This window comes from Strix uralensis, chromosome 25 (assembly GCF_047716275.1).
Source record: "Strix uralensis isolate ZFMK-TIS-50842 chromosome 25, bStrUra1, whole genome shotgun sequence".
NCBI lineage: Eukaryota > Metazoa > Chordata > Aves > Strigiformes > Strigidae > Strix > Strix uralensis.
The window spans coordinates 3970806-3989686 of record NC_133996.1 but is presented as its reverse complement, the minus strand read 5'-3'; the positions used below and the strand labels follow the sequence as shown (position 1 = coordinate 3989686).

The 18881-nt window shown below is 53.5% G+C and overlaps 1 protein-coding gene across 6 annotated transcripts in view; it reads left to right on the top strand.

Moving 5' to 3' along the window:
- Positions 1 to 238: 238 nt before the first annotated feature.
- Positions 239 to 18881, top strand: part of PHACTR4 (phosphatase and actin regulator 4) — a 79068-nt gene continuing 60425 nt past the window's right edge. For 2 of the 6 annotated variants that reach the window (XM_074894161.1, XM_074894164.1), the window contains exon 1: positions 12806 to 12894. The gene's annotated coding sequence lies outside the window, so the exon portion shown is untranslated. Of the gene's footprint in view, positions 327 to 10652; positions 10714 to 11361; positions 11414 to 12805; positions 12895 to 18881 lie in introns of those variants that run through there. The other 4 variants (XM_074894160.1, XM_074894162.1, XM_074894159.1 and 1 more) reach the window with 4 other exon arrangements.

The window sequence follows — 18881 nt, the reverse complement described above, 5'->3', positions numbered from 1 at the left end:
GGATTTGGACCACTGACACCCATCCCAGTGTGGGTGTCCCGTAGGATGCTCTGGTCCCACTGCTGGGACGGAGCTGAGCAGGCTGCAGTGGAGCTGGGGGGTGAAGCAGCACTGGGGACACCCCGGCCCCATGATGTGGAGCCCAGCACTTATCAGGGTGCGGGCAGGAGCCCCTGGCAGCTGCCGATAAGATCCCTGAGGAGGGGCCAGCCTGTCCCCCTGCTCCAGCAGATCGAGGTACATCCCTGCGCCGTGTGCCCAAGAAGCAGTGAGGAGCCTGATCCTGGCTCTGGGGCTGTCAGGGCCCCCCCAGCCCCTGCAGACAGGTAGGACCCTCTGTGCTGCCCCTCTGAGTGGGGACATGGAGCTGGGGACAGCGAGGCTGGATAGGGCTCGGGCACCACCGGTGTGGTAAGGGTTTGTGGGGGGATTTATAGGGTTTATTTGCACCATGCACGGGGGAAAAGTGCCCTTGGAGCGGCACAAGGGCACTGGGGAAACTGGGACAGGAGGGCGGGTCTCCTGTGGCTCTGCTGGTTGTGTCAAAGTCCCTGGGCTGGGGTCGCCATCCAGGCGTCTGTCCAGGTCCCCTCGCATAGCTGGTGACTGCAGGTGGGTTTAGCAAACATCTCGCAGAGGAGAGCTGCAAACCGCAGGTAAGGGTTAGCTCAACACTTACAAGACACTGGAGAACCCCCTGGGGTGTGGGGGGGGCCCTGCCTGCGGGCTGAGCAGTTTTCCTACACTGAGTCACAACCTCCAAATATTTCCCAGCGTGTTTTTCCAGCCCTGGCTGAGGCAGCTGAGCCAACGGTGCTTTTGGCTGTGGAGAAAAGACACACACATCCCCCCCCCTGCAGAGGGTTGTATTTCCAGGGTGTCACCCTGTAACACCCAGCCAGCAAGGGGACAACACCATGCAGGGGCCTGTGGGTGCTTGGGGACCCCCAGGGTCCCTTGGGCAGCCCCAGGGTCCCTTGGGCAGCCCCCAGCCCCTGCCATGGTGACAGCTCCCCGCCCTGGGGGCTGGTGGATTTATTCCCTAAATATATTGGGAATGTCAACCATGAGCTTATTTTTAAGGGAGTGGCGTGATCTTAGGGAGGGGCACTTTGAGATTTTTAATGCTGGTGGCTTTTCTACTTTATATATGGAGGGTCTTGGGGACCTGGCATGGCTGGAGGTCCCGGTGGGATGGCACCGGCCGATCAGCTGCAGAGAGGGGAAAATTGTGTCTGTGTGTTGGTTTTTTGAAAGAAGTGAGAAAATGTCATTTTTTTAGAGGCAGCTCAATGACAATCATTAGAAAAGGGTCAAGTCAAGGAGGAGATTCTGTCCAAGGAGGGATTTTTTTCCTGCTGCCTTCTGGCTCTCTTTAAGGCATACGAAATATTTTGTTCAAGTGGAAGAAATCCTCCAAGTAAAGGCGCTGTGTCTGATCACAAAGCCGTGGGGAGGGGCTGAGCCTTTGGGGAAAAAAAAAAAAAAAAGAAAAGAAAAAAAATCCTTCTTTGCTGCAGTTTCACCCTGGCATGTCTGGTGAAATCATCACCATCTTGTGGGATCACCGCTCCGTGGCCCCACCCCGTCCTGCTTTTCCCAGTAATATCAAATAACTGGGATGAGACCGAGTCCAACCAGGTCCTGGGGCACCCAGGGAGCAGCGATGCCACCCCAGCACCCAACCTGCAACCCCAGGCCAGGCTCATGTTTAAACCCCTGCGCCTGGGTGATGCATCAGCGATTGCCAACCTGTCGGGGAGGGGGACGGGGGGAGGTTTTGGCGTGGACAGGGCTCCAAGCAGCCGGCTGGAGCTGGGTGCGTTGCTCACCCATGAGGTGCAGGCTGGTGTGGTGGTTTTGGCTTGGGGAGCAGAAGGCACGAGCTCAGGTCACCTCCTCTGGTGCTTAAAAATACATTTGTACGTGTATTTTTACTTTTTTATATATATATAAATAAAATATATATACACACAGAGATATAGCTGTGCTTTTGGGGTGGCTGGCAGCAGCCTGAGCTCCAGCACCCCTCTGTACCCGCCTGGCATCCCCGGTTTTCTCCCCAGGAGGGGTTTGCAGCCCGTGGCATTGCCCACCCCGTGGCAAGGAAGGGACCGGGTGGGACGACTGCTCCATGCCCCTCATCCACCCCATCTTTGCTGCTCCTCTGCCCTTCTCCTCCAGCGAGGCCCTACTTAGGCAGCGTGAGGGGGGGTGTTACAGCCTCATGTTAAAGCAGATATTCAAGGGTGCTCGTGGACCCGAGGGCTGAGCCCACAGGCCGCCCAGGACCCAGCAGCTCCCCCCTCCTCAGGGTGCAGCCCAGGAGGGAGCTGGTGCCTGGAGCCAGCGCTGCTCTGAGCCTCACTTGGGAGCTGCAAAGCAGAAAGTCTTTTGAAAGTGTTATTTTTAATCCCTTTTTTTTCCCCCTCCCCTACAGTCTTGCAAAGCTCGGCCTTAGCAGCAAGTCCTGGGTTGGGCTCCAAATTTTCCTCCCTGGTTGCCCCAGGTTTATTTTAAATCCACAAAGGATTTACCACGGACATACAGCAATTCCTGTGCGTCTCCCAACAGACAGAACCCAGCAGAGAGGACACCTGGGAAGGACCTGTCTCCTGCTTTATTTTTCTCCCTCTTTATTTTTCTGTTATAGCATCAAATAACTCACGGGTGAGCCGGTGCCATGGGCCTCCTTTAACTCATCGCCTGGGTCATTGTACCGGTTTAACGTCCTTCCTTTTTTCAGGCGGTCACAATTATAAACCAATAAATTCCTCACTCTGCGTTTAACCAAGGCCTGCAATTTGTATGCAGATATATAATTTATTGGCAGCTTTCACTGTCTGTCTTGCAGGGCAGAAGGAGCGTTAATAATCTCCCTACCTGTAGCTGATCGTTACGATCCCAATGTATGCAATTTTTTTGCACTGCAATTGCCCTCAATTTAAAAACATAACGTGTTAGCGGTGTTCAACATGCAGCAACGCAATGGGAAAATAATAATAATAATCGTGGGCTGTGCTGACTGAGCACTTGAAGGCTGATGGAGCCCAAAGTGCTTTGCAAAATGGGCATTTCTGGGGCTTGTCATCCCATAATATGGGGAGGGGGCAGCGGTGGTGCCGGCCGAGGGCTGTCTCTTGCCAAGCCCAGTGCCCAGAGCTGCAGGAGGGATTTGAACTGCTGGGAAAGTCCCTACCCTGGAATTTGGCCGGGACAGGGCTCAGCACGTTCGAAGCTGGAGATGAGGAGGAATATCTGTGCCCTGAGCGCTGGCAGCTCGTTGCCCTACGGCTGCGAACAGCCACCTGGACCCACTTGCAGGGGCTGGAAATGGGTAAATTCAGGCTGGAGACAAAGCAGCAATTCAAGGGTGAGGTGGAGGTGGAGGTCCAGCTCAAGCTGGTGGTGGTGGGTGCGGGCCTGTGCCTGGCTTTGCCCAGCACCCATGTCCACAGGACCCTGCGCCATCCCCTGTGTCCCCCGTGGGATCACACATTTCCCAGCGATGAGCAGCTGCCTCGGCAAAGCCTCCCAGTCCCTCCCAGTCCCTTTTCAGCAGCGGAGCCCTGGAGCCACCCGGGGAGCCAGGTGAGGGTTTTGTGGGGCGGTGGGTGGGAGGGAAGGGACCGGCCCCCAGTCGCTGCCTTAGCTCATGGGAACAGAATGTGTCCTGCCCATGGAGCCCAAAATATCCCCTGGCACCCTCTGTGCCTGGCGCCAGCCCCGCTTCCTCATGTAACCCCCACCGTGCCCAGCCCCACCAGGGCTGCCAGCCCGTGGCCGGGCCACCGGGTCACCGCTGTGGGCCAGACACCGTCATCACGGAGTACACGCGGCGTCGCAGGGTCAGGACACTGAGCACTGCTCTTGCAGCCGGGTTTTACCCAGACACGCAGGTTTTTCACCCGGTCAGCGCCCCGTTATGCACCGAGCTGGGCACCTCTGGGGCCCTGCAGTGCCAGGAGCCATCCTGCCGGTGGCTGGGAGCCAGAATCCCTCCACAAGCCCCTCCAAAATCAGCCCCATCCTCGCAGGCACAGAGGGAAAGCTTGGCAGAGTGGGGGTGGATAAACTCCCAGCCCTCTGCTCCTTCGCAGCACGTAATAATCTGGTTTTAAGAGTGACAATTTGGCTGTCACCGGGAAGTCGACTTGCTGTCCTTGCTGGGGACAAACTGGGCTTATCCCGGGGGAACTGCAGGCTCTGGGCACCGTGGGCTGTAAATCCCACCTGGCTGCTGGAATATTTTAGTCCTTGAAGAGCTGCCAGGCAGCAGGGATGGCGCGGTGGTGAGCGGAGGGCTGGGACCAGAGGCAGCTGTAATTCATGATGCGTCCCCGAGCTGCTGTCACCTCCCTCGCCCGGGCTCTGGGGTGCAATCCTGCACCCCCAGCTCAGAGCCAGCCGGGGGACGAAGCACCCCAATGGGTGCAGAGGGGTCCCCATCACACGCCCGTGCAGCAGAGGGGACCGAACCAGCTCCCCCGGCACCGCTGCTGCTCAGCCCTCGGCGCTTTATTTCTTTGCCTGGCATCGGATTTTCAGCCCGAACGACCCGCGGCCGGCGGGGCCGGGGCTGGCAGGGGAGGGGCTGGGGGGGCCGGGGCCGGTGCTGGGGGGGCGCCGGGGCTGGCGGGGCAAGGGCTGGGGGGGGCCGGGACTCGCCGCTCCCGCTTGCCTGGATCGGCAGCGCCGCTCGCTGGGAGCCGAGAGCAGCGCTGAGAAACGGCCCTGCAGCCCCTCTGCAAACCAACCCCACTGCAACCCCCCCACTGCAACCCCCCCACTGCAACCCAGCTCCACTGCAACCCCCCACTGCAATCCCCCCACTGCAACCCCCCACTGCAATCCAGCTCCACTGCAACCCCCCACTGCAACCCCCCCCACTGCAAACCTGCCCCACTGCAACCCCCCCTCTGCAAACCAACCCCACTGCAACCCCCCACTGCAACCCCCCCACTGCAACCCAGCTCCACTGCAAGCCCCCCACTGCAAAACCCCCCACACTGCAAACCACCCCACTGCAAACCTGCCCCACTGCAACCCCCCTTCTGCAATCCAGCTCCACTGCAACCCCCCCCCACTGCAAACCATCCCACTGCAACCCCCCCACTGCAACCCCCCACTGCAAACCTGCCCTACTGCAAACGCCTCCACTGCAAACCCCCCCCCCCCACTGCAAACCATCCCACTGCAAACCATCCCACTGCAAACCAGCCCCACTGCAAGCCTGCCCTGCATCTCTGCTGCAAACCTGTCCTGCATCCAGGCTGCTAACCTGCCCCATTTCGAACCTGCCCGGCTGCAAACCTTCCCCACAGCCCCGCTGCTGGCCCCACTGTCCACCCTCCCTGTGTCCCTGCCACCCACCCCGCTGCAGACTGTCCCCATGTCCCTGCTGCCAGCCCCACTGCCAGCCCTGTCCTTGTTGCTGCCAGCTCCTCTGCGAAAAGCCCCCCTCACCCCATTTTCTTGCTGAGGGGCTGATCACAGGATGGCAGGAGACAAGGACCCACGCTGGGAAAGAGAAAATACAACTTGCAGTCTTCCTTCTCCCCTGAGGGATTTGGAGCATCCTCATCCCTCCTGGGAGATCAGCAGGAACTGGCTGCCCTCGCTGGGGGGGCAGTTTGGGTCTCAGAGCCCGTCCCCAGCACTCTCCCTGCTCTGCCCGTGCTGTGGCGGTTACACAAAGTGGGGACCAGAGCCAGGATGGCGACAGGGACCCCAACCTACCCCTGCCAGCGGTGCCACGCGCCTGGCAGAGCCCACGCTGTGCCTGCAGCCTGCCTGTTCCCTGTGTACCTGTTGGGGTACCTAGGGAAAGCGTGTTCTCCAAAGGCTGAAAGCTGAAGGCATGAAATCTTATCTAAAAACACCTGGAAGGAGAGGGGGAGCTCAAAGCAAAGGTGCTGGGCTCTGCAGAGGCTTCACTGCTCCCCACAGGGGCCAGTTGCCTCCGAGCAAGCTCCAGAGCACACAGCGCTTTACAGGAGCAAAGCCTTTTCCTCTCATTATTTTCCTGACACCTCGAAAAGGTCCCTCTAACAGCCACGGGGTTTGGGGAGGAAGGTTTGACAGCCAGAGCCGGGGTTTTTAGCAGCTCCCACGGGCTGGAGGTGGGTTGCCACAGCAGCTTGTGCCTTGCTGGAGCCAGGACACAGCCCTTCAGCTCAGATTTTGCTCCTGCGAGGATGCTGCTCGGCATCCAGGAGCTGTTGTGGGGGTTTGTGCGCCCTGACCCCCTCGCAGGATAACGCCTCTGCTGTTTAATCACCGACCCGGTGGGCTCTGGGCACAACTCATAAAATATGGATGATCTTAAGATGCTAATGCCAGCCAGCCCCTGGCTGAGTGGGGAAGGGGGGGGTGAGTGGGTGGCTCTGAGCACAGCACCCCAGGGTGGGCTCATCGCCTCCCCCCCCAGCACCTTTGCAGCGGCGGTGGCTCACCCACGAGTCACACGGGGACGGGGACACAAGGGTTTTCCCCGTGTGACAGACCCTTTTGGCATCATTGCCATCCCCACGTGCACGGGACGCTGCTCGTGCCGGTGCTGGGAAGGGCACATCGCCCGGCGGTGGCTTCTCTGGCTGATAAAAATCATTATTGCTGGCTGAGACATTACAGGAGGCTCCTTGTAAGCGCTGGCTTTGTCTTGCTTGCCCTCCAAGATGGTTTCTCCAGGGTTTCAAGGTGCTGTTGGAGCTGTCGGAGGAGGAAGAACAGGCACAGGGAAGCTGATGATGTCCCTGGCCGTTCCTGCTGGGATGGAGGGCGAGCTGGTGAGCATCTCACCTCAGTCCTGGCGCGGCTGAAATCAGCAGGACTCCACCACGAGCTGCTTTATCATCCCTCGTGTTTAATAAGGGTGTTTCGTGGCTTGACGCTCACTCCTGGGTCCATCCCAGGCAAGGCTGCCCTTGAGGTTTTGCTCCCCTGGGGCAAGCGGGGTGGTCGTGAGCACCCTCACCCCGTGCCACGAAGCCGGGCCGGTGCAGACACACGACAGCCATTTCCAGCCACCCCGGTGGCTTCTCTCTCCGTGGCTGAAATGGGAACCCCAACCATGACTGAAGGATGAGTCACATTTCCCAGCACCAGCTACGGAAGAAGGGAATTAAATACATATATTCACGCTGAAAAAGGGAAGAGGGAGCTCTGGGTTGCTTGGCGTGTTTCCAGAGGGGCTTAGCCAAAGATGTGACACCAAAAGTCTGGAGTTTGTCACAGAGGAAGGTGATCTGTGTGTCGTGAGGGGATGGCGGGAGCTGGGGCGGTGCACTGACCCCCCCGCCTGGATGATGCAGCCTGATGGGGAGAAGTTGCTGAGCCGTGCCGGGATCTGCAGGAGTGATTTTGGTCACGGCTCCCGCCGTTGTCTGCTTTCTCCCAGCATCCCGGTGGTGCGGGATGCCGGCACACTGCCTGCCCGGCTCCCAGCACTGGGATGCTCCTTGGCTCGCTTGGAGGGATCCAAGTCAGGGAGCAGGAGGATGCAGCTCCAGGGTCGCCTTGTTGGCATCCCACAGCTGCCAGGAGCACTGGTGAGACTTGAAAATAGTCTCAGCGTCACCAGGAGAGTAAAGGCTGCAGTTTCCCAGCTCAGGAGACAGCCCTGGTGCAGCTTTCCCTGCACAAAACCCTCACAGAGCCTTGAACATCCCAGGGTTTATTTGCCAGAGAGCTGGAGGTCACCAATTAATGAGCCTGCGATGGAAATGTTGCACAGAGGAACCCAAAGGTGGGGGAGAGGGGGCCTGGGGAAGGTGGGGGTGTCGCAGGAGATTGGAAATCCCTCGGAAACACCTGCCCTGTCCGGGTAAGCGACCTCGGCTCCCGCCCTGGCTGAGCTCCGCAGCGCGATAGATCGGGCAGGCAGCTGCCTGCAGCGCTGCCAGCACTGGGTGTCGCATGTGTGCGCGGTCGTGCCAGCAGCCCCCCAGGAATGCCAGGGTTTTGGGGGTGAGCTTTCCCTTGCCGGGGTGCTAAGGGCTAAATCCACCTCCCAGGTGACCCAGGCAACATCACCTCAGGCTTCTGCGGGCAAACCCCATCCCTCTCGCTGGGGCGTGGGAAGGCGAGTTCGGTGCTGGTCGAGGCAGAGGTGCAGGGACGGGAGATTTCAGGTGGTTTTGCGATGACTTAGGGTTTGCATCACGGTGCTGGGAGGCAGGGACGATGGCTGGGTGCTGCCATGACCTGCGGGGCGAGGGCTCCCCACCCCAGGAGGGGTCTTAATGCCAACGGGAACCAACAGGCTTTGACATACGCCCCCGCTTCCAGCTCAGAAAACAGCAGAGAATAAAAACAACCTGTGTTTTATTATTTGAAGGTTCTGTTTTGCCTTAAGGGGATCTGACGCATGAGCCTCACCTCTGGATGGACATCAGGACCCACTAACGGGGGGGAAGCTGAGAGAAACCAGCCCCACCGGGGCTCCCCGGAGAGGATTTAGGGCTGGGGTTTGGCACGGGAGTGCTCAGGGGTGCAGGGTGGGTGCCAGCGTGGGGAGATGCTGCGCCGGGGGGGAACAGAGCAGCCAGACAAACAATGTGGCCAGAAAAACAACCGCTCACCAGGAATTGGATGAGCACATGGCTGGGCTCCCCCGGCACCGGGGTCTTGCTCATGCTGCAGCACCACCGGGTGTTGGGAAGTTGGTGTTAAGGTGTTGGTGAGGACGAGGGTTTTTTGGGTTTTTTTCAGTATAGCAAGTGTTTGTTTCTGTAATTTGATGTTTTACAGTGATTGAAAACTTTATTATAAAAATTAATCCAAGGAAAACGGGGGTTTGTTGACATTTGAGCTTTCATTGGAGAGAAAGGAAATTAAAAATATATATATATTTAAAAATAAAAATTATTCTGTTTTGCTCGAGGACATTAAATACTCCATCCCTCCAGCAGGTCAGATCTGAAGCCCTGCATTTCAAACCTGATTTTCTGTCCCTGGGCCAGCTCGTGGCCACATAAAAGCCCTTGCCCTGTGATTTAGGGCAATCACCCGGCAGGAAAGGGAAGGGGCAGTGGAGTTCGATGCCTCGTGGATGTACCGATGGCTCTGCCCCCGCCGCCCCGCGCCCCGGCTGTGCCCTGCTGCCTGAGAGCCTGTTTGGGGACGTGGATGTGTCACCCTGTTTCCCCAGGGGCTCCCATAGAAGCTAACTTGAGCAATTAGAGAGTCAAATCTTCACCCCAGTAATTAGACAGACTCATGTGGCGGTTGGTGACAGTGTCAACAGTGTCACGTCTCTTTGGAGCCGGGCTATAGCCCCACCGGGGTTGGGGTGCAAGGAGGGGAGGAGGCCTGCCCAGCCTAGGTGGGAGATGCCTTCTGTAGGGTTTTCTCTTGCCCATCATCCCCAGCTCACCCCCAGTCTCTCCCCACTGCCCCCCAATACCCCACCCCACAGCACCCCATTGACATACTGGCCCCAGCTTCCCCCAGCCCCAAATCCCTCCATGCGATGCCCAAATTGATGTCAAGTCCCCACCCAGCAGTACCCCAAATCCCACCTGGCCCCCAATCCCCACCCCACAGCACCCTGCTATCCGGCTGACCCCCAATCCCCGTGTCACCCCTAATCCCTCCATCTGCAGTGCTGCAGTAACTGGCCCAAGACCCCACCTCACAATACCCCAACGCTGACCCCAAATCCCCACCCCACAGCACCCCGGCACCCTGCTTGAACCCAAATCCCTGCTGGACTCCTCACCCCTTCACAGCACCCCTGTACCCTGCTGACCCCAAAACTCCCTATTCCGAATCACCACCCCACAGCACCCCAGCACCCTCTTGGCCCCCAGATCCCCCAACCCCAAGTCCCACAGCACCTGGTAACTGACTCTAACCCTAAATCCTTCCTGTGTGCAAATGCCCCCCCCCAGGGCACCCCATCACCCCCTGACCCCAAAGTCTCACTCACACCCCCTGGCACCCCATCATCCCCCACCCCAAACCCCCACAACTCCCCTCACCCCTGGACCCCAAAGACTCACTGCACCCCCCCCAGCACCCTACCACCCCTCACCCCAAATTCCCATGGACCTCTTCACCCCCAAATCCCCACCCCTACCCCCCCCGAGCACCCAACACCCCCCATCCTGACCCACCCTCAAACCCTGTCACTCTGTGACCCCAAATACCCCCCCAACCCCCCCCAGCACCCCAACCCCCCTCCAAATTCCTACGGAACTCCTCACCCCCATATCCTCACCCCCAACCTCCCCCAGCACCCCAATACCTCCCACCCCAACCCCCCCCCAAACCCTGTCACTCTGTGACCCCAAATACCCCCCCAACCTCCTCCAGCACCCCAACATCCCCTATCCTGACCCCCCCCAAACCCTGTCACTCTGTGACCCCAAATACCCCCCCAACCTCCCCCAGCACCCCAACACCCCCCATCCCAACCCCCCCCAAACCCTGTCACTCTGTGACCCCAAATCCCCACCCTAACCCCCCCCAAATTCCCACGGACCCCCTCACCCCCAAATCCTCACCCCCACCCCCCATCTCCCTCCCACTGCCCCGTTCCACCGGGGGGGGGGGGCGTGTCCTACCTGGGGGGCGTGGCCTGTCGAGAGGGGGCGTGTCCTCCCGCGGGGCGGACTACAACTCCCGGCATGCTCCGCGCGCCCCTTCCCCCGAGGCTTCCGGCGGGGCCGGCCCGGGAGCGGCGGAGGAGCCGGCGGCCGCGGGCAGCAGGTGAGGGCGGGCGGCCCGGGGGGAGCCCCGCCGGGGGGTGCCCAGGCCCGGCCCGGCCCCTCTCCCCGGCGGCAGCGCTGCGGGTGGGGCGCGGAGTGTGAGCGCGGGGCTGTGAGGGGTGGCGGGGGGTGAGAGGGGCTGGGGGGGGGGGTGGCGGGGGGTGAGGGGTCAGTGAGGGGAAAGGGGGAGGCGAAGGGTCACTGCGGGCCGTGCTCGGCCCGGCTGGCCCGCAGGGGGCCCCCGGGGGTCCCTGGGGCTGGGGCTCTGCCCGCTGGGGCAGGCGGGCCGGGCCGGGCCTCCCGCGGCCGGGGGCTTGGGGGGCGGGGAGACCCGGCCGGGAGCCGGTCGCGGTTCAGACCCGCGTTATAAACCCGCGTTAAACCCCAACGCGCCGGCCGGAGCTTCAGCTTCTGGGCACCGCTGTCCTCTGAAGCGCCTGGGCTGTGACTAAAAGTAAAACCTGCTTTTTCATCTGTGTTGCCGTCCTGTTGCTTTCTGTGGGAGCGCTTTCACCTTTCTGTAATTTCTTTCTGAGGCAGCCCCTTTGGTATTTCTTTGTTTGATCTCTTGTCTTAATGTTGGCTGAAATTTGAAACGTCCCTGCTGTGCTTTCTCGTTTAATTGTTCTTTCCTTCTGTTTGCGTGCAGATGAATTATTTACCTCTTTGCCTTGCGCTGGGTTGTGTTTGTCCAGGTGAAGGTAGGTGAGGCCTTGGTGCCCCTCTTTGGGGCTGAAGGTACTAAAAAAACAAAGTGAGTGATGTGAGAAGGTGCTTAATCGAGGCTGAAATGAAGTAAAAAGCTCCTCTCTCAAACGTTAGGATGTTTAAATGGGGCTTCTACAAGCTTAGAAAGAGAAGGGGGAGTGCTTGTGATCACTCCTGTAACGTGTAAAGAAACCTTGAATTGTATAGGAGTGAGTTTTAAACTTGAAGTTCACCTCTGAAAAAATAGGAACAGCAGCGAGTCCTGGTCAGAATCAGGTTTGCTGGCAAAGGAAGGGGAATGATGAAGTTGCTGTGGTCGGTTCTTGGTGGGTAAAGGATTGGTTCAGCTGAATTAGCTTGATGTGATAGTGTTGTAGAAGTTGCTGGGAGTGTAATTAAATTCCCCTGCCTGCTCTGATTTCGGTATAAATGTCTGTTGCTCTTCAAACATACTGTTCACATGAATCCGAATTACTTTTAAGAGCAGACAAGACCTAAAATTGTACCTTTACATAGTTTAAATTCCCTTTGAAATGAGAGTGCAAAAAAGGGGTGAAATAAAGCCGAAATGAGGCCACGTCTGAGGGAATGTGGCTGGCACAGAGTTGACGTTAATACCTTGGATGGTGGTAACAAACCCCTTTTCCCGTTCAGAGTAGGTTTAAACTTGTTCTTCCCAACGGTGCTGGAAGTGACAGCGCTGGTCTGTCCTCAATGACCGTGGTTTCAAGTGTGTCAGCTTGTACTTCACAGGGGTGGCTTTGTTATCGGATAATATCTCAAAGGGTGTTTTTGTAAGGAACGTTTCCTTTCTGGACTACCAAGAAATGGCTGGATGAGCTGTATCTGAGGCACAGAACATCCTCAAGTCCTGGAAGATGGGGAGGGGGAGTCCTGTTGGGAGTACGGGGCAGCGCAGAGAGGCTGCCACAAACAAGGGGAATGTGATTGCATCCTTGTGTTCATGCTGCTGGATCAGTAATCTGTGATTATACAGCCTTCTACTTCATTCAATCACTGGTTAATTTGATTTCCAGTTTAATTTGATGACAGTTTTGAGAGCCAAATCGCTTGTATTTAAACAAATGGCTTCTATTTTGATCAAATTTCATTGTGTTTGGCATGTGTTGGGGCATTATATGTATTAAAAATCGCTGACACTGCGGTTCCTGCAGGTCTATGAGTTGATGAATATTCAGTTACGAGGGTACAAAACCTGTGTCTGGCAGGGAGTGGGGGGGGGGGGCTTAAAGCAAAACTCAGTGATGGAAGCTGCACTGATACTAGTTTTCTGTCACTGGTCTAAGTGATGCCACGCACGAAGCAAGCTGCAGATATCCTTGGGGTCATCAGGGTCACCTCAGAACATGTTCATTTTTCAGGCAAAACCAGAACTTTTGGCTACAGAGAGCGCGAGGAAGCTGGTACGGCTGTTGGGGGCAAAGATGTCATCTTGTTCCTGCTTCCGTTAAAGGTGGGAGTGGAGTGTGCATAGTGAAGAGATGCTTCATGTCATTCAGAACTGGTTCCCAAATTTTGTTTAGTTGGGATTTTTCTGCATACAAATGCTGTGTGAGGTTTTTTTGTGAGTGTGAGAACTTTTTTTTTTTTGCTGGCGGGTTTGGAGCGCCCTGGAAAACTAATGGATGTGTGACTGCGGCAGTGTTAGGCCTCGGCTTTGTGTTGAGGGAAAAAAAGCCCTTTCAGAGATCTATTTTTATCATTTAATTAGTAGCTCTTGCTGACTTGTCAATGCTGTGGTGATAACTATTTCCAGTTTTTTCTGCGCAGTGGGGTCACGCATTAGTCAGGCAGTGAGCGCAGCAGCCAGCAGTCATACCCTTGGCTGGCTCTGGCTGGGGGGTTTTAACTCCTTCCAAACTGTGCCCCCAAATCCAAGGGCAGATTCCAGGTGAGGTGACAGCATATAGATATATACAGAATCTTGTGAATCTTCAGCTGAGGGTCTCAAAGTGCTTTCCAAATGGTGACTGTCCTTAATTTTTCTCTACCCCGGAGGACTTTTTGTATCTCCTAAGGAACTGAGGTGTGGAGATTGGTGTGATTTGCTGATGGCTGAGTGACAGGCTTGGGATCTTAGGTAAAAGACTGCAGATTTCCTGATTCTGGCTCTTATCTGCTAGCTTTAAATGACTCGGGTAAATCTTTCGGGGTTGGAAGGTGACCATGCAAAACCTCTAGCGATGACTAATTATGCACTGGTATTTGTGCTCCTTGCAAATGAGGAATTGCTGTTTTCCTGATTTTTAAATGACGAAGCCCTTTATCTATAGACACTGTTCTCATGTTGCTCGTTCTGTTGCTTGTGGTGCTGACTTGTTTTTGATTATCAGCTGTGCTGAGATATGGAGGTGAGAGGCAGCTTTCCTCCCCAGCTACGAGCCTGGTTGTCACACTGTTTGAATTTCTTTGTTTACTGATGACTGTATGCTCTTTCCACGTTGCACGGAGGAAGAGATGGGGGAGGGAGGACTAATTATCTCTAGAGAGAGGCTTTTAATGCTGTTAGTCAAAGGAACAGGCTTCATCTCATATCTGAATGAATTGTGTGAAATAACGTGAAGAACCGGTGGCAAAGATATGAAAATTGAGAGCAGTCCAAATGATTTCTCTCTGCTGAATCCTGGAAATAGATATTTTCCCCCTTCCCCAAGCCGTTGGCTAGCAGCAGCAATGGAGGAGGGGGGAATGGGTAAACAGATTGTTAACTTTATTCTTTTGTATTTGTGCTTTTGGCATGCTGATTACAAAACACAGTTACGAACTGCTTACCTACCAGCCGCACAGCTAAGTTCAGAAGTCGTGATGGGCAATGCATTATCACGAACTAATTAACCATGTCTGCTGAATGTCATGGGGCAAAATAAGGTGCATACTGATGAGGTCAGTTTGTGCAAGCCTGGCACTTCTCTAGGTCCTGTGCTAAGCTCCTAGTCTACTCCAGCTGCGTGCCTTTTGAAACAGATTTGGTAAAGATCGTTGGACTTTGGTAAAGTCTAATGCACTTAAACGAGAGGTTTTGAACCTTTTCACTTTGTCGGCTCCAGAAAGCTTCTGCTACAAGTATGAACCTCTTTGTGGACAGGTCAGGTAGTGGCAGCCAGGTTTTCCTTTAGTTAACTAATCCACAGAAGTGAACCCCTTAATTAGAGATGTGTTGCCATAGATTTAGTTGTCTAAAAATCAACCAACATTAATCCCCACCATCGATTTTAAACTGGAGGCAGCCCCTTTTGGGCTTCCTTCATTGCTTTACACTTGTCTGCAGGAGGGGTGAATCTCTGTGCCTACTTTTCTCCCCTAAAGACAGCTTTTAAGGGTGCAAGCAAGAAAAATTTGGCCCAAGTCCTACTGAGAAGCCTTGATTTGTAAACTCGGACCAAAGTCTGAGAGGCACTGTCTTGTTTGGTGTCTGCACAGTGTTTAGCACCAGGGTGTGCTCAGGGCTCCTGGTGTTAGAAACCCCATGGTGCAGAGGGTGTCTTAGCAAAAAAAAAAAAAAAAAAAAAGAGGTTATTGCTAGACATGGCCTTCAGGTAGGAGCTTAGGATCATAAGCCATGTCTCGGTGGGTTTGCAGAGATTGTGCTCGTGGAGGTGAAGTTTCCAGAGGCCCTTATGGATGGGGGAAAAGCCAGAGGTCGTTGCCTTCAGAGAATTTGAGCTTTGAACAAAGCATGTAACTGTCTAAGCCAATTTTAAGGGAACTTGGCATTTGCTGTACTCACATGCCTTTGAAGGTTGTGTTCTCTTGTCTAATTCTTGTCTCCTACTTAAAGTCAAATCAGCAATGTTTATGTCACGGACTAAATTTGCTGGTATAGGTCTGGGGTAATCGACTGTTCTAGCAGTGCCTGCTGGAAGTGTGATTTCTGTCAATATTATTTCTGCCTTGGCGAGAGCTCCCCTGCAGATGCATGAAAGTGCTGGTGGTGGTATGTTATTGATTACTGTCAGCTCCAGAGCTGTCTAAAAGTTTTTGCAGGTTTGCTGTGCTGCCAGGATCTGCAGGAAGCAGGTTTGCAGGTACCGCTATTACCAGCGAGCCTTTGTATCCTAGTGCAGGAGAGGCTTCAGTGGGTTTACACAGGGATAGAAGCAGGGTCAAGAGGGTTTGGACTGGTCTTTGCTGGCTGAACAGGCTCCTCAGCTTCAGTGGAAATACATTTTTTTAAAGCTGCTCTGCTGCAATATTGACAATGGAAATCTGGATGGACCCACTGAATTTCAGTTACTGATCTGTGCTCCTGTATGGAGTGGCCTTGTGCTGCTCATGTTATCAGCTGGGATGTAGAAAGAGGAGGATAATTACTGAAATAAGTGATAGGCTGTCTGATTTGTGCTAGCAAGGTTGGCCTTTTATTGTTGGGGATATTAAGTCTAGTCTGTCTTTTGCAAACCAGGGTGTAATTTACTGCTAGGTGGGAAATGAGAAAAGTAGGAAAAGGGCTGTTAAGTCCATTTGGGTTTGTTCCCCTGTAAAGGGTTTACGTGATGCCAAAAGAGAGAACAAATAATTAGAAGCAAAGTCTCTTTCGCTTACATTTTTTGAATTTTTTTTTTTTGATTAGTAGCAGGCGAGAAGTGGCATCTTCCCTGTAGGGTCCCTGAAGCTTCACTTACCTTGTGCTGAGAGTTAAATTAGTGCTTATATCCTGCTCCTAACTTGATCTGTATCCTGTTCCTCCTGGCTGTGGATCAGGGTCAGAGGTGAGCAAGGTCATAGAATTTTTGATCTTGTACTTCCAAATCAATTTTTGACATACAGTCCCACAATTATCAACAGAAAAAAGAGAGATTGCAGGCATGTTTAAACACGATTTCTCTTGGCTCAGCTGTGCCTGTTTAGAGTAATATCAGCCTTTGGGTGGAATTGTCAAATGAGTGCTGTCAGCCTCTCTTGGCTTGTGCTATTTTACAGCAGTTTTGAAATTAGCTATGGCTTTAGGCCATCTGGCTTTTCTGTTACCTGTTCAGAAGAAAGTGAAGACAGTTAATAGAGGGCCAGCACTGTCAGAGAGGGGAAACTTGAGGAAAATTCATACCCGCCAACTCAACCTGACACCTAACGTTACAAGAAGTGTTTTTTGCCGTTGTTAGGGTTCTGTTTCATTTGTCTTATAAATACTGGATTTTTTTTCTGAATATAAAGATAAATAGGGTTTGCAGGGAGGGAAGTTCCTGGGCTGGACCACTTTGCTCACGCATGGGCTGCTCATGCTGGTGCTGATACCTGAGTTCAGGCTGGCTCCTTCTGTACCTCGCCCAGCAAAGTTGTTGTTTGGGAGGGTTAGGAAAGTACCCAGCTTCTCTGGGGGGTGTTGGTGGGCTTACACAGAATGCAGCTGCTGGAAGGAAACTGGGAAATTATCAAGATTAATTTATTAAGCAGGCTGAGGTGTCTTGAACGTGTTGCGGGGCGTGCAGTCCGGTCACCAGCGTTAGGCATGCAGAAACCTGTGTGAACACATCAGGCTTGGAAAGAAGAATGAAGGAGTGCTGCGAGACTGCTGGATCTCCAAACTCCATTTGACACTAGTGATTACATTAATTAGTACTACTTCTCATCTGCTTTTAGCTTCAAAATGAAGCCTTCAATTTATATTCTAATGACTGGGTTCCGTCTACCTATCAACTAGGCTGAGTACAGGGAAAATAAGGATGCTTGGCTGGACAGGAGGCCTGATTTAGCTCCCGGCTGTGTTGCTGCCGTGTTGTTTGATGTCAGGCAAGTCACTTTTTCCTGTACCTGTTTCATCCTCCTGTCTATCCTCTCTAATATTACATGTGTTTAGTGAGGGTGTAGTCATACTCGTGTTCATAGCTAGAGGGATCTATTAATGCATCTCAGCCTTAAGGGCTGTAATTAGCAGCCTGGTTATACTGGTCTGGGTCCCATCATACTACGTGTTGTACAGTGTGTAGATGGGGCCTTTAGTAAATAGAATATGAATAACAGGAGGAAGCATTTGTCTGAGTAGCAGGTATGTGTTGGGTAAGTCCAGCGATGCAGATGGGTATTGCTGTTGTGCTCTGGTTGAATCAGCAGGGTTCAAGTCATTTCTTAATTTGCCCCGTGTTCTGCATTTTGTGAACGTGTAATTTGAAGTTTTAGCTCCGCATTCGCTTTATTGGAATGGTTTTTCCAGGTTTCACACTGGGTTTTTCTGCCTGTGGATCTTGTTTTCTGTGTGAAGTTCCTTTGCAGGGGAGGATTTTTCAGAGCTTTCCTAATGTAATAGGAACAAGTTTGCCTTGATTCTTCAGTAAATTACTGCTGGTCTTGGAAAGTGGTATTTATAAAGCTGCTGTGCTACATTTCAGTGTGGAAAAGGAGGAGGGGGGAGAAACGAGCAGAAATCTGTTTCTCTTTTAATATAAAATTGTATAGGTGATGCTCTCGCATGGAGAGAGCAGCAGTCCTTGCATAAACACTGGGTATATTAACATTTTTAACTAGTAAATTTATGGATAATCTCTTCTTTTGGAGGATTTATTCTGATTTGAGAGCATTAGTCTCTGGGAAAATTAAACCTCCTTTAAATCCACTTTGTTCAGACTCTAGACTGGGGAACTGCTGGTAATCCCTGCCATCTTCCTCCAGCTTTTCTGCAAGCTTGATTGGAAATGCTGTGCAGGGAGACACAGCTGGTCCAGAGGCATCTGGGGTTTGGTTTTAGGTGCTTTATCCAGTTGTGTCAAAATGGATTTGGAAGCTGTTTGCTCTGTTCCTGTAATGAGCGCGCGCAGCTTTGAGCACTGCCAAAAAATAGAAAGGCCCTAAACCGAACAACCCCAAAGGTAAGAGAGGTTGTTCATGGGAACGGTGAAGTGTCTTAAAGCTGCTCGTCTGCATGGTGCTGCAGTTTTGGGATGCTGGGGGGTTGTTTTTGGTGCCCAAAGTGTCAGTCTGCCTGCTAGTGCTGGGCACGTCCATGGCTGCAGAGGTGTACCTTCATTTCAGGCAGCTGATTCATGGCCTCTATATTTAATCATAGTTTCTATAGCAGTTGAATCTTTAACGAGAGGGTGGAGTTCACTTTCAGTTCATTGCAGGTTTTTTTGTGAATATCATGGCCGATTCATTAATGTGTTCTGCTGATCAGAGTCATTTTTATAGGGGACTAATGTTGAAGGATATTCTGCGTTTGTGGTGCGTATAATGAGTACTGAAACAACTCCAGCTTTTTTAATAATTGGCAGGAGCATTTCTTTAGGTTTGTTTGTACCGTGCTGTGTGGCTGCATTGCTAAGTAAATGCAAATAGTAAGATTCCTTATGTAAATGAAATGGTGAGATTCCTTATGTTGGTGCGAGATGTTTAGCTTACTACCTTTTGATTATCACTTAAGATAGTAGAACTACCAGATCGTATGTATGTACGGCTGGAGGTGAGTCCTCCTGTGCTCTCCACAAATTGTTCCCTCAGGGTTTGACATTA